This window comes from Mus pahari, chromosome 21 (assembly GCF_900095145.1).
Source record: "Mus pahari chromosome 21, PAHARI_EIJ_v1.1, whole genome shotgun sequence".
NCBI classification, from domain to species: domain Eukaryota; kingdom Metazoa; phylum Chordata; class Mammalia; order Rodentia; family Muridae; genus Mus; species Mus pahari.
In genome coordinates, this window is record NC_034610.1 from 55,547,913 (window position 1) to 55,561,091 (window position 13,179).

At 34.4% G+C, this 13,179-nt stretch overlaps 1 protein-coding gene across 1 annotated transcript in view; it reads left to right on the forward strand.

Moving 5' to 3' along the window:
* The window catches only part of Trdn (triadin), a 398,410-nt gene that overhangs the window by 306,166 nt on the left and 79,065 nt on the right, over positions 1-13,179 (forward strand). The window lies entirely within an intron of this gene.

Consider the following 13,179-nt stretch of genomic DNA (forward strand, 5'->3'; position numbering starts at 1 on the left):
CTCTCTTTTTTTCTCTCCCTCTCTTTCTCTGGTGAATGACACTATTAAAATCCTTGAGAATCTTTTGAAAAAGAGAGAGGATAAAGCTAAGAACAGAGAGCAGGGAATAATAATTGGAGCTCTTCTCTTAGTCCTCTTACTTTTCAATACTCACAGGCTAATTCTGTGTGTTTTAGCCTTGTCAGACTTGTAATGCTATAGCAAACACAAAATCCTTAGTTAAACATCATGATTTCCATTTCATTATAGATGATCTATTTTTCTGCACATCACAATTCTAGTCTTATTTAAAAAATAATTTCTTCATAAAGCATCTACCTCATATATTGTACCCTTCCCTCAACTACCTCTCTTCAGAATTAATACACAAATATTTTCATTTACTAGATATATAATTTATCTTTCGTGGGATTTTATTGCTGGAAAGAGACTCAGGCAACTCTTTTAAAAGTCAGGAGTTATTTGGGGGCTTGGTTACAATTTAGAGGATTAGTCTATTATCATAATGGAAGAGTTTCTAAGAGTTTTATACATTTATCCCCAGGCAGCAGGCAGACAGATAGACCTACAATGGGTTTTTGTAACTTCAAAGTTTAATCCCAGTGACTCATCTACTTATACAAGGACACACCTCCTTCAACAAAGACATATCTACTCCAAAAAGATCATACTCCCTACTCCTTCCAAATAGTTCATCAACGAGAAGAAAGCATGAAAATATTAGAGCCTACTGAGGACATTCTTATTCAAACCACGATATTACACTCTCTGTCTCCCATAGGGTTTAGCCATATCATAATGAAAAATGCTTTTGGTTTAACTTCAAGTATTCTCATAATCATCTGTAAAATAGTTATTCAAAAATCAGATCATATACTTTTAATATATACTAGTACAGAATATATATTATATATCCAAAATGTGAGAAAAGGGAGCAGAATAAGAGACAAAGTAAGACTGAAAAGCAGTGGCAAAAACTCCACATTTCCTAGTTTCATGTCTGATGTAAATTTTCTTTTAAAAACTACAGCTCCTTTAAGCTTTGTTAAGTATAATATACTTTTCTCTCTTGAGCTGCTTTCTCACAGAGCCTGAAGCTCTTCATGGCATATATTCCATGACTCTGACATCTCTAACATCTTGGAATCTCCAAAGCAATCTGCTCTTCATCTTCATAGCCTCATAGCTATGTGTTTAGCTTCTCCAAAACCATGTAGGAAAATTCTACAGCATCTTTCTATTATCATTAATAATAAAGGTAAAATAACATGAACAAAAGCTTCTGTCAAGTTCTATTTTCTGGGACTGGAACTTGGATCCCTCCTTGATTCGCATTTGCATAAGCTTCCAGTATTTTGATTTCCTTCACTGCTTAAGCTTTCTTTTTTTCTTTTTTTCCTTTTTCTTCTTTTTTATTAGGTATTTTCTTTATTTACACTTCAAGTGTTATCCCCTTTCCTTTTCCCTCCAAAAACCCCTATCCTTGCTCCAACTCCCTGCTCAACAACCCACCCACTCCTGCATCATGGCCCTGGAATTCCCCTATACTGGGGCATACAGCCTTCACAGGACCAATTGCCTCTCCTCCCATTGATGACTGACTAGGCCATCCTCTGCTACATATGCAGCTAGAACTATGAGTCCCACCATGTGTTTTCTTTGGTTGGTATTTTAGCCCCAGGAAGCTCTAGGGGTACTGGTTAGTTCATATTGTTGTTCCTTCTATGGGGCTGCAAACCCCGTCACCTCTTTGGGTACCTTTTCTAGCTCCTTCATTGGAAACCATGTGCTCCATCCAATGGAAGTCTGTGAGAATCCACTTGTGTAATAGTCAGGCACTTGCAGATCCTCTTAGGAGACAGCTATATCAGGTTCCTGTCAGCAAGATCCTATTGGCATCCACAATAGTGTCTGGGTTTGGTGGTAGTGTATGGGATGGATCCCCAGGTGGGCAGTCTATGGATGGTCATTCTTCAAATTCCCTTTCACAACTTGAAGCTAAGCTGTGTAAGGTCTTGGCCTGAAGTCACCACTACCTTTATTCCATTTAGTGTTGAGTTTTCCTTTAAAAATTGTATCCCCTGCTTCAGAGGACTTGGCTCCAACACTACATTTCCCGGTGTTGTTTTCTCTCTTCAAACAGTACATTTTGCATTCTTCTTTGTTCTACTTTCTCCTTTTTATTATAGATCTGTGTAAGAGTGGTCAGTAACAGCAGTAGGACCATCATTACGAGGCTGCCTTGAAGTTTGCTCTGCCAATGCCATTAATGCAAAATTCTTCCATTTAGCCTCTGAAACTGTTTTAGGATAATGGCAAAAAGAAGTTGCATTCTTTGTCAAAACATCACATGGTGGTAAAACAGGAGAGTCAAGGTAATATTTTTATAGGTTCAGCATTCTCTTCTCTCTGTCTCTCTGTCACTCTGTCTCACTTTATTCCTTCCTCTCCCCTCATCTTTTCTTTCCCCTGTTTCCCCATCTCTGCTTCCCTTCTATCTTCCTCTCTCAACATGTATTTATATAGGCCTCTGTGATTTCATGCACATCTTTTGCAATTCATGATCTACAAAGACTATGCTTTACTTCTAATACAGTTTGAGATACTTTTATTTTACTTGGTGTCTGTGTCATGGGAATGTGTAGCTCTTGCATTATTGTTTACTATTATCTACTCTTTGCAAATATCTTCACACTAATTAGAAAATTCTATAAATATCTATGTATCTACATACACTTAAATATATAATTTTGTTGCTGATGTTTATTCGTTTAGAATTATGTAAAAATACCTCATTGCTTTTTGAACAAGTCAGAATAAAGCACCAAAATGTCTTTTAGAGATATATTTCAGAGAAATACATTTTTTTTCATTTTTTGACATAACTTATCATTACTAAAAAAAAACTCAAAGAAAAATGTAATATGTCATATAATATTTGGGAATTTGAAAGTATCTGTCATGATTTTCTTCCTGGAGAGTCTCTTTGAAGCCTGCTGTGGAGATATCTCTGAAGAAGGATGAAGGATCTCACTTGTTAAAGGGCCTCTTTCTTCAATTCAATGTATTTCAGAAGTTATCTCTATTATGCAGGAAATTTCAGCATTTACTTGTATCACATAGATCCTCTGACTTGTATTGTCCAAACCCATGTTGAATAACAGTAAAATTCTACAAGCAGCATCACTACAGGAAAGATATTGGCAATCACATTTACAGGAAATATAGCATGAATAAATTAGGCATTTAGAGAATAGTAACATTAGACTTCTGTCTTTATGAAAGGAAAAGTAAAAAGCTTTTGCCAAGGAAAATTTACTTACGTACATTGCTGCCTTTTGTTCCTGGTTTTGCTATTAGAATGGTAGATCCAAGATTTAAACTTTTTTCTAAAACCTCAAAAGACATACAAGGAAGAACCCTGTTTATGTGGCCTTGGTACATTTAAACCAAAAACAAACCAAACCAAACAAATTCAATGCTGGTAATAATGGTTATTAGTTAGTTTTCTTGCATATTTTTTCATGTATTGCTTCGCTCTCCAGTAAAGACAGTCATCTTTGAGGTTTCTGTCTAATTTATGTTGTATAACTACTTTAATTTCATACAAACACATATACTCACCTCCTTCAAACAACACCATAAAACGTGGACCTTGAAGTCTTCAGACCACCATAGTAGATACCATATATATACATATATATATATATATATATATATATATATATATATATATATATATGCAAGCACTGACTTACTTTATCCTTTATCTTTGACAAAAACAAATAAATGGAAAACAAACAAAAATGAAAATATCTGGTGTGTTTTTTCATCCAGGGTGTTTGATATCAATTTTACACACTGAAATGTAAATATAAAAGCTGAGTCTACCATTTTTAACTTTATAAATTGCAGTATGGACACTGTCACCAATCAATTTTCAGAATTTTTGTATATCATTTATAGGTCTAGATTATGCCCCAGAAAACTCTGGATTTGAAGGACATGACAATTTTCAAATTTTCTTTTAGTTGACAAAATTATATACATTTTGTGATATATTCAGATTTTTATATGTGTTCATCAAGGGGAATATTAGATCAAAGTTGGTAGCAAACTTGTTGCCATGCATTTACTTTCATAGTAATATTAAAAATCTATTTCTAAAAGATCTACAAGATGTGTCTATATTTATTGTAGTCATTCTCCTGAGCAATAGAGCTGTGCTGCTAATTTCACTCACCTAACTGAAACTGTCCACCTTTTATTAGCTATCACCATTCTCCCCCTTGGTCCTACTGGACACCTCTCCCATAGCATCAAAGATCACAAAATAGATATTTGTTGTCCTTGATTATATGTGTTGGTGAGGTGTGTTGTCTTTATTCTTGTACCTAGCGTATTTCACTCATTCTTGGCATACTTTTATCCACCTTGAATCAGAATATTCTAAGCCATGGGTAGAGTTCATCTCCATAGTGCTTTTAAATCTAACCCTAAACCCTGAGGTAGAAAGAATAAAGAGGCAACCAAAGTAGGTCTCATATTTTTCCCATTTCTGTTGCATAAAAGTTATTTAATCTGCAATTGATTTATTGTGCCTTATTGTTGTAGAAAAAATTATTTTACTCTGTGTGTGTGTATAGGTGATTGAGGAGCAATACTGATGTGCACAGCATTTTTCATAGGCGTGTCTGCAACCCATTTTATGGAACACTGGATTAAAGTTTGTCAAGGAAAGTGCTAATTTTCCTGTTTATCTTTCTTCAACATTGGGCTGTATTTTAGGTCTTTTATGCTCCATACATAATACAGAATTTTTTACTTAAACATTTATCTTTGCTTTTAAGCAAATTACAAGTAAACAAAACTCAAAAGATATAAATTTATTTGGTATTAATAAAATTCTTTGAGGAGATGTTCAAGTATTGTGGCCCAGTGTTTAAAAAAAAATCACAAATCAATATGTTCTTATACTTTCAAATACCTCTTCTCTTAAATGAACAAATATAAATTGTACAACAATATGCTTAGTGAAAATAAAAATAACCAAGGATTATAAAGCCCTATTTCTGAAGACAATACCTACTAAACTCATTGAACATGGAGAAGTTGAGTTGGTGCCTGCATAGAACCTTATTTAACATCTACTGTCTAGGGTTCATGGTACTGTAAATTACTCTTCACACTACCAACCCAGCTATAAACTTCCATCTACAATGGTAACCTAATTGCCAGATGCTCTAGTACAATATTGGCATAAAGCAGATAGTAGTAACCAACTAGTATCTGATTATATTTGAGGTCTACTTCATAGAAGCCATTCCCAACAGTGCTTGGATATTCAAGAACCTGAAACTAGATAATCCAGGTGCCTAGATGAAATGCAATTACCAATGTTCTGCTAAAGGGAGGTAGCAATAAGTTTCCCTGTAAAGCCTTTATATTATCTAAGATCAAATAGAATCCTAAAATGTTATCACAAGTGATAAGCAGAAAAATGTTGGTAGGGGTTCTATTTATAAATTTTAAAGTTTATTTTAAAATACATAAAATATATTTTATGTTTTTGTCATGGGGAAATATATATATAACATTACATCATACATGAAAATTAACCAATCAAAACTATACAACTAAATTAACTTCCACACAGACTAGCCATTCAAGACAAAAGCTGTGAGGATTCATATTGAATTTTATCTTTTGACCATTAAATATATTTGTAGGTATATATTTATCAAAATGAAAAATCCAAGGCAGAGTTATAACTAGAAAAGCAAGGAGCTATTACTCTCTTTTAAAAAATGTTCATTGTCTTCAATCCTTCAGCATCTCTTAATATTTAACATTTCTTAGTCTGTTTCCTACATGTTATACTATATCTACATGCTCACTTGTTTATAAAATACACATATAACTATGGACGACATTAATCATACAGAAAGGGTATTCCTCCTTTTCCTTTTGAGAGTGGGTGATCTCATATTAGTCCATTCATTTTCATGAATATTTTATAATACTATTTTCTATAGGAGTGAATAATATTCCAATTTTTATATGTGCAAAATTTTTATAATTCTTTTTTTTTTTTTTTTTGCCTCACCCAGCATGTAGGATAATTGTGGCAGGTCGCAATTTCTATCCATGATGTTTCTGAACATCTGTCATTGGGAATATTTTTTCTTTTTTTGGTTTTTCAAGACAGGGTTTCTCTGTATAGCCATGGCTGTCCTGGAACTCACTTTATAGGCCAGGCTGGCCTTGAACTCAGAAATCTGCCTGCCTCTGCCTCCCGAGTGCTGGGATTAAAGGCATGCGCCACCACCCCTGGCTAGGAATATTTTTGAAGAATTAATGAAACAGAAAATCTTTGGCAAAACTGACCACAGAGTAGAAGAAACAGAGAGAGATTAAGGGAGAAAAGAGAGGGATTGCAGATGAGAGATAAAGAAAATCAGTAATGCTTTTCAGACAAAACAGAAAGTTTTAAATCATGGATGAACAGATTACTGAAATTTATGTAAATACATTTAACATTTAGACAAAGAAGGCAGTTTGGAAAATATTTGTAAATAACAAAAAATTTATTTGAAAAGAGGATAATTTGAATGAAAAAGAAATTATTCTCAAGATGAATAATAATGATTTACTAAAAAAATAGACAATTTGAATAAATAAGAAATCATTATTCTCAAAGTGACATTCAATGGATTTGTGAACAGTTTCTTCTATGTTAAACAAATTGTATCAGATGATAAAATTAGAGAGAAATATACTGAAATTGCTCTATTATGAGACAATCATAACATCAGTGAAAAACTACACCAGAGTCTAACTTGCTAGAAAGTCTTGATTCGCTATGATTATGAAATGTAAGAGAGACTAGAAATTGCCTTTGCAGAATATATTGTTATGCCTATGAACATGTCATTATATTCATATGGATTTAGCCAGCATAAGGTAACCTTAAAAAATTCCTAGGTATAAAAATCAAACTATTGCACAAATTCAGCAATAGGTAATACAAATATTCATTATTTAAATTGATTAACAACAGAAACAAATGTCTATGTATAAAGAATAAATTTAACTATATATTTGTAACACTTTTACATAGAAAACATGAAAAAACTTTCAAAATGCATAAAAAAGAACTTGAATAAGTAGTAGGTGTAACATTTTATATCTAAAATATACCATTTTCTAAGCCTGTGAGATGCCTCAGCATGGGAAAATGCCTGCTGCCTAGCTTTACAATTTTAGTTTGATTCCTGGGACTAAAATGGTAAAAAAGGAGAACAGACTACTGCAAGTTTTTCTTTGACCTTGACAAAGGTACACAAAATAAATAGACAAAACGTGACTTATATATTTTAAGCATAAAAACTGTATTATTTCCTTCTAAAGTAACATATATGTTGCAATAAATTACTTTAAAATATAACCTAATGCATTTACTAAAATTTTCCTTGTAAGGGAAAACAACAATGGAGGAAAGGGTCTGGACAATGAGTTAAATGGGAACTTGTTTATCCAAGGTGTGGTTATTTATTATAAAATTATTTTAATTAAATTCTGTACTTAGCATGAGTCATGCTGACAATGAAAATATGTGGCATGTACAGCATTATATATATGTAAATATACATAGTTATAAGCATTTAAATGTTTATAGCATTGTATTCCTTCACACACACACGAACACACAAATATATATAAGCATTTTCTACTTAAGCCCTCATTAAAATGGAGACAGTAAACTGAAGCAGAAAACTGCTTGTTACTTAGTGAATATACTGTCCTCATCACTCACATACAGTCCTTTCTTTTAAGTAATTTTTAAATATCATATCAATCCAATTAGTTTGAGTAGTAATTTAAACTTTTTTGAATGAATCATTTTTCACATAGGGTCATCTACTATACTAACAATTATGACCCAGATATGAGGTGATATATATTTATACCAGAAATCCTTATTGGTAATTACTCCCATTTAAGTTCATACCACTATCCTGAGAAAGACAGACAAGTTCATTTAGGGACTTTATTTTTTCATACCATTGAACCAAACAAACAAACAGACAAGCAAAACAAAAAGACGCACAGAGTATATTTGTTTGTCACCTTAGCAAGTAACTGTTGTAAAATTACTGAATCCTTTAAGTCTTAAAAGTTATTGGATCATTGGTTGCATTACATCCAATTTATCCTTCCATCTTTAAACAATACAGGGGCTTGCTCTTATTGAAGAGCTTTTGCGTGTTCTACATTGGGTGCAGCCAACCCCAATTATATCTTATCTATTTAAATGAACACACTTCACATTTTGGAAGCTTCAGGGAAAGAAATACTAATGAGCCTATACATAAAAAAGCATAAAAGAAAATAAAAATAAAGACAGGCTGACACTATCAGGAATGTGGTACCTTACAAGCACACAGGGAAGACAGGGGATGAAGTGATGACAGAATGAACCAGGAACAATGTGTGTATGTAATCTGAGCTGAACAGAGACCAAGGCCTCTGTCTTTAGTATATGTTTTTAGTGTCTACTCAGCAAACAAATCTGATCACCAAACTCCTTGTGTATCTTGCCCAGAAAAAAACTGCAAGATCGGGGTCTCTGCATAGAACATTAAGCACTTCAGTTATAAAGACAACTATTAAAACTGTTCCTAAAAAAATAAATAATAAATAAAAAAATTGTTCCTATCTGGGTTTACAAAGAATAATTGTTTTTCCATGTTGACCTAACAGCTTGAGTGACAGACAGGCAGGAAGAAACAAGGAAGATGTATGTATATGGGTTTGCATGCATGTTTATTTGTGTGTGTGTGTGTGTGTGTGTGTGTGTGTGTGTGTGTGTGTAAGAGAGAGAGACAGACAGAGACAGACAGACAGAAAGACAGAGACAGAGAGACAGAGAGAGACCATGTACGTGTGCAGTAGTAGAATAACAGAGTGACACAATTTCACCTAAAATATAAACGCTTATTCAGATGATATGAAAGCCAGGCATTTAGACAATATCATCAATATAACTCAAACAAAAGTGCCACTTGAAATAAACTTAAGTACTTACTATTTAAAATTAATTTCTGAGTGCAGATAAACAAATACTAATAAAGTAGTAAAGGCACACTGACTACTTAGTACCCAGGATCTTTGAAAGGCTTCATGTAAGTAGTCAACTGAATTTTCACAGAAATACTGTTTTTATTTATGTGAAAATGGGAGTTCTAAGAATAACTTGCCCCCTACACAGTTATCTCAGTGGACTCAGAATTCATCTTCAGAGTCACTCTAGACTTGTGTCTTCAGCCACTATGCTTCCTTAAAGCCTCAGACTAAAGCTCAATATGCTGAACAAATAGTGAATAGATAATATTCCTTTCTGTAAGTAAGCTCTGTAATCTATTGTTTCAATTGAAAATCTTCTCAAAGCATTATTACCTCTTAAATAGGTGAGATTGCTATCAATTTTCTTTTTAAAATTATTTTATTAGATATTTTCTTCATTTGCATTTCAAATGCTATCCCAAATGTCCCCTATAGCCTCCCCCACTACCCACCCATTCCCACTTCTTGGCCCTGGCGTTCCCCTGTATGGGGCATATAAAGTTTGCAAGACCAAGGAGCCTCTCTTCCCAATGATGGCTGACTAGGCCATCTTCTGCTATATATGCAGCTAGAGACATGAGCTCTGGGGGTACTGATTAGTTCATATTGTTGTTTCACCTATAGGGTTGCAGACCCCTTCAGTTCCTTGGGTAATTTCTCTAGCTCCTCTGTTGTCTCTGTGTTCTATCCTATAGATGACTGTTGGCATCCACTTCTATATTTGCCAGGCACTGGCATAGCCTCACAAGAGATAGCTATATCAGTGTTCTTTCAGCAAGTTCTTGCTGGCATATGCAATAGTGTCTGAGTTTGGAGGCTGATCCTCCCCAAAATAAGGAATAAAATACTCATGAAAGAAGTTGCAGAGACAAAGTTTGGAGCTAAGATGAAAGGATAGACAATCCAGAGACTGCCCCACCCGGGGATCCATCCCATAATCAGTCATCAAATGCTATCAACTTTTCTACTGGTGTTCAGAATTATTTCTTCTTACCAACTCAATTTAACAAACTATCACAGATTGTGATTTGATGATTTGACTCCAAGACACCTCAGTGCCTTTACTCAGGTATGTGCAATTACCTAAGTCTAAATATAATCTAAATAATATAGTTTACCTATATAAGGTTCAGCTTACTATATTGTTTTAGATTTGTTATGATTAAAAGCTTTTAATATAACAATAATACTAAAGAAGTGAGATTTTTCCATCAAAACATTAGAATTAGAGAAAAATAATCTACCTTTGAATCGCGGATGTGCTCTTTATTCAGAAAAATGGGTTTGGATCACTGAGCCTCATATTGTCATTTGTAAAGTGGCTCAATATTTACTTAAACTGACTACATTTGAATATAATAAAGCATGTCCATTTCTTCAACAAAGAATAAAAATCCATCCACAACAGCTAAGGTATATGGTATTGAGGGCAAAGTGTTAATGATTACTAATTAAAATTATATAAATAAAATAGATAATGCATTTAATATACTTACTTGGGAGTTAATACTATGTGCCAAATGCAAAATATCACTGGCTACTATGATATTGATCATTATTCAACTTTATTTCACATGTAAGCCTTATGTGTGCTAAAGCAGTTAAAATAAACTATTAGGTAACAGTAAAATAATAGAAGTTATCAAATATACTAGTTTTGTTTTACAAGTATTTAAATAGAAGGGTTCTACAAATGAAGATTCTTTAGTTTATACACTGATTTGTTAAATGGATGAAGCAGAAACTCCTAAACAAAGTTGGTCTTGTTTCTTCTTTTCCTGGCATGCATTTTTGAAATTAGAGCCTGCGTGTTCTACCTCAGAACACAGTGTTGATGATGCTGAAAACTCATTAATACAGCTCCAGTCCCTGGGCCCAACAGCAATTTATATTTCCTAAAGGAAACCAACAGCCTAGCGAAGCAAATGTCTGGCATGAAAGGGCTAGTTCTCTGATGAGTGCCTCTGTTTAGGGATTACTTGATTCTAAGTTTCCAAAATGCTCAAAATGAAGACATCCTGTGTCAAATGTTTATCCAAATGAGATAGTGTATTCTTATGCATCACTTAGTTTGAGGGAAAAATAAACAGTGAAAAAGGTGAAAAAATAAGCGAGCCCCTGCTTTCTGGCATCCAAGCCCTAATACCTTCAACAAGCCATGCTTTCTTCCCTGAAGCGTCAAAGTTTATCCTTTGATTACTGATTTTTAATAAATATTTTGGGATTAGTTTAATTTCAGTGATCACACAAGTCCTACCTAGGAACTACACTTTAATATAACTCAAAACATATTTACTGATGGATAGAAAAAGTCATCTGTAAAATTAGCTTTTATTCATTAATCTCTTAAAGACAAAGGGCTCTAAATAGCATCTGCTTACCTCAGCAAACCTCAACTTCATCCACTTGAAATTCTCACTGTTGGTACAGAACCAGAGTCCCCTTAACCATTTCATCCCTGACTTTCCAGATGAATATTTGTTTTACTTTTACTCACCAAATCTCCAATTCCCTGTGGAAGACACCATTAGGTGTAAACAGAATTCACTTAGATCTTTCTTAAAACTTATGTTAGGCTTATTTCATAGCTCACCCCTATTGCTCTCTGCCACCCATCAGCTGGCAGAAACACTCCCTACTAGGCATCCCACAATCTCAACACTTACCAAAGGTCCAGAAAGGGCAAAAGAAACTAAGGGATAGTTTCTTCCCAATAACAATAAGACATAGACTTACATCTTTCAACAGTACCAGGAACCACTGCTCAGAACACAATCCTTAACAATCAAGACAAGGAAACGCAACACTCCTGATCCATATATGATTGGATTGAAGGACCTGTATATGAGATAGATGCCATGATGGACATTGCTTGTGTGGCTGAGAATCTGAGGCTAGATGGACTCATTCAAAAGTCAAATACTTCTGTTATACTAAAGGAACAAAACAAAATGACTCCTAATGATATTCTGCTATACCCATAGATCATGATCTCACTCAATCATCATCAGAGAAGCTTCTTACTTTAGTATGTGAAAAGAAATAGAGACCCACAACTGTACAGTGTCCAGGGAGAAAGAGTTCTTGGAACACTCAATTCTAAACGTAATGTCTCCACCAAATCTCCCCCTCAGCATTCATGGAACTATGAAGAATGGGGGTAATGATTATAAGAGGCAGAAGAGGAGTGTGATACCAAGGGAATATTGATTTCTACACACAACAAGACTAGAGCCTATATGACTTTTCACAGTCTATAGGGGCTAAGAATGAAGGCTTTAGTTAGGCAGTTTGCTTTCTGCATTTCTTATTGTGGATTGCATACCCAGCGAGACATCTTTGGAGAACCTAAATATTTCATTCTGAGTGGTTGTTTATTGGAGTGTGTGTGTGTGTGTGTGTGTGTGTGTTTGTATGTGTGTGTGTGTGTTTCTCCTGCACTTTCTTGTTAGTTTGTTCATTTTCTTTTATTCGTGTTTGCCTTTTCTATTTGCCTATTTGTTCTCTCTCTCTCTCAGACAGAGAGAGAGAGAGAGAGAGAGAGAGAGAGAGAGAGAGAGAGAGATGGATCTTAAAGGGTGGGGATGTGTGGAGTATCATGGAGGAGATGAGGGAGGGAAAACTGTTTAAATATAATGTATGAAAAACCTCTGATGTATGTCATAAATTCCTCCAGGTATGTGAAGAATGCGGATGAAATGTGAATGGGGAGGTGGATAGGGCAGCATCATAACTTTTTCTAGTGTGCTATAGCTGCTTCCATCATTGTAAAGATCTTCCGTGGTCAGAGAATAGATGCAGACAACTTTAATATTTTTATAACTTCAGGATCTCAAGCAGGAAATGTTGCCATAGCTGCCACTTGTACAAGTTACAAATATAAATGGATAAAGGTGGGATATTCACTGTCAGGAGCCATAATGGGACAAGCTAATAAGTAGCAGGTGATCATCCTGAAGTGGTCTGCCTCAGATTATTAGATAATCTGAGACAGGTGACCCCTCATTAAGCAAGGCTGTGAGGGACTCATTTTAGGAAAGATTCCTGCTATTA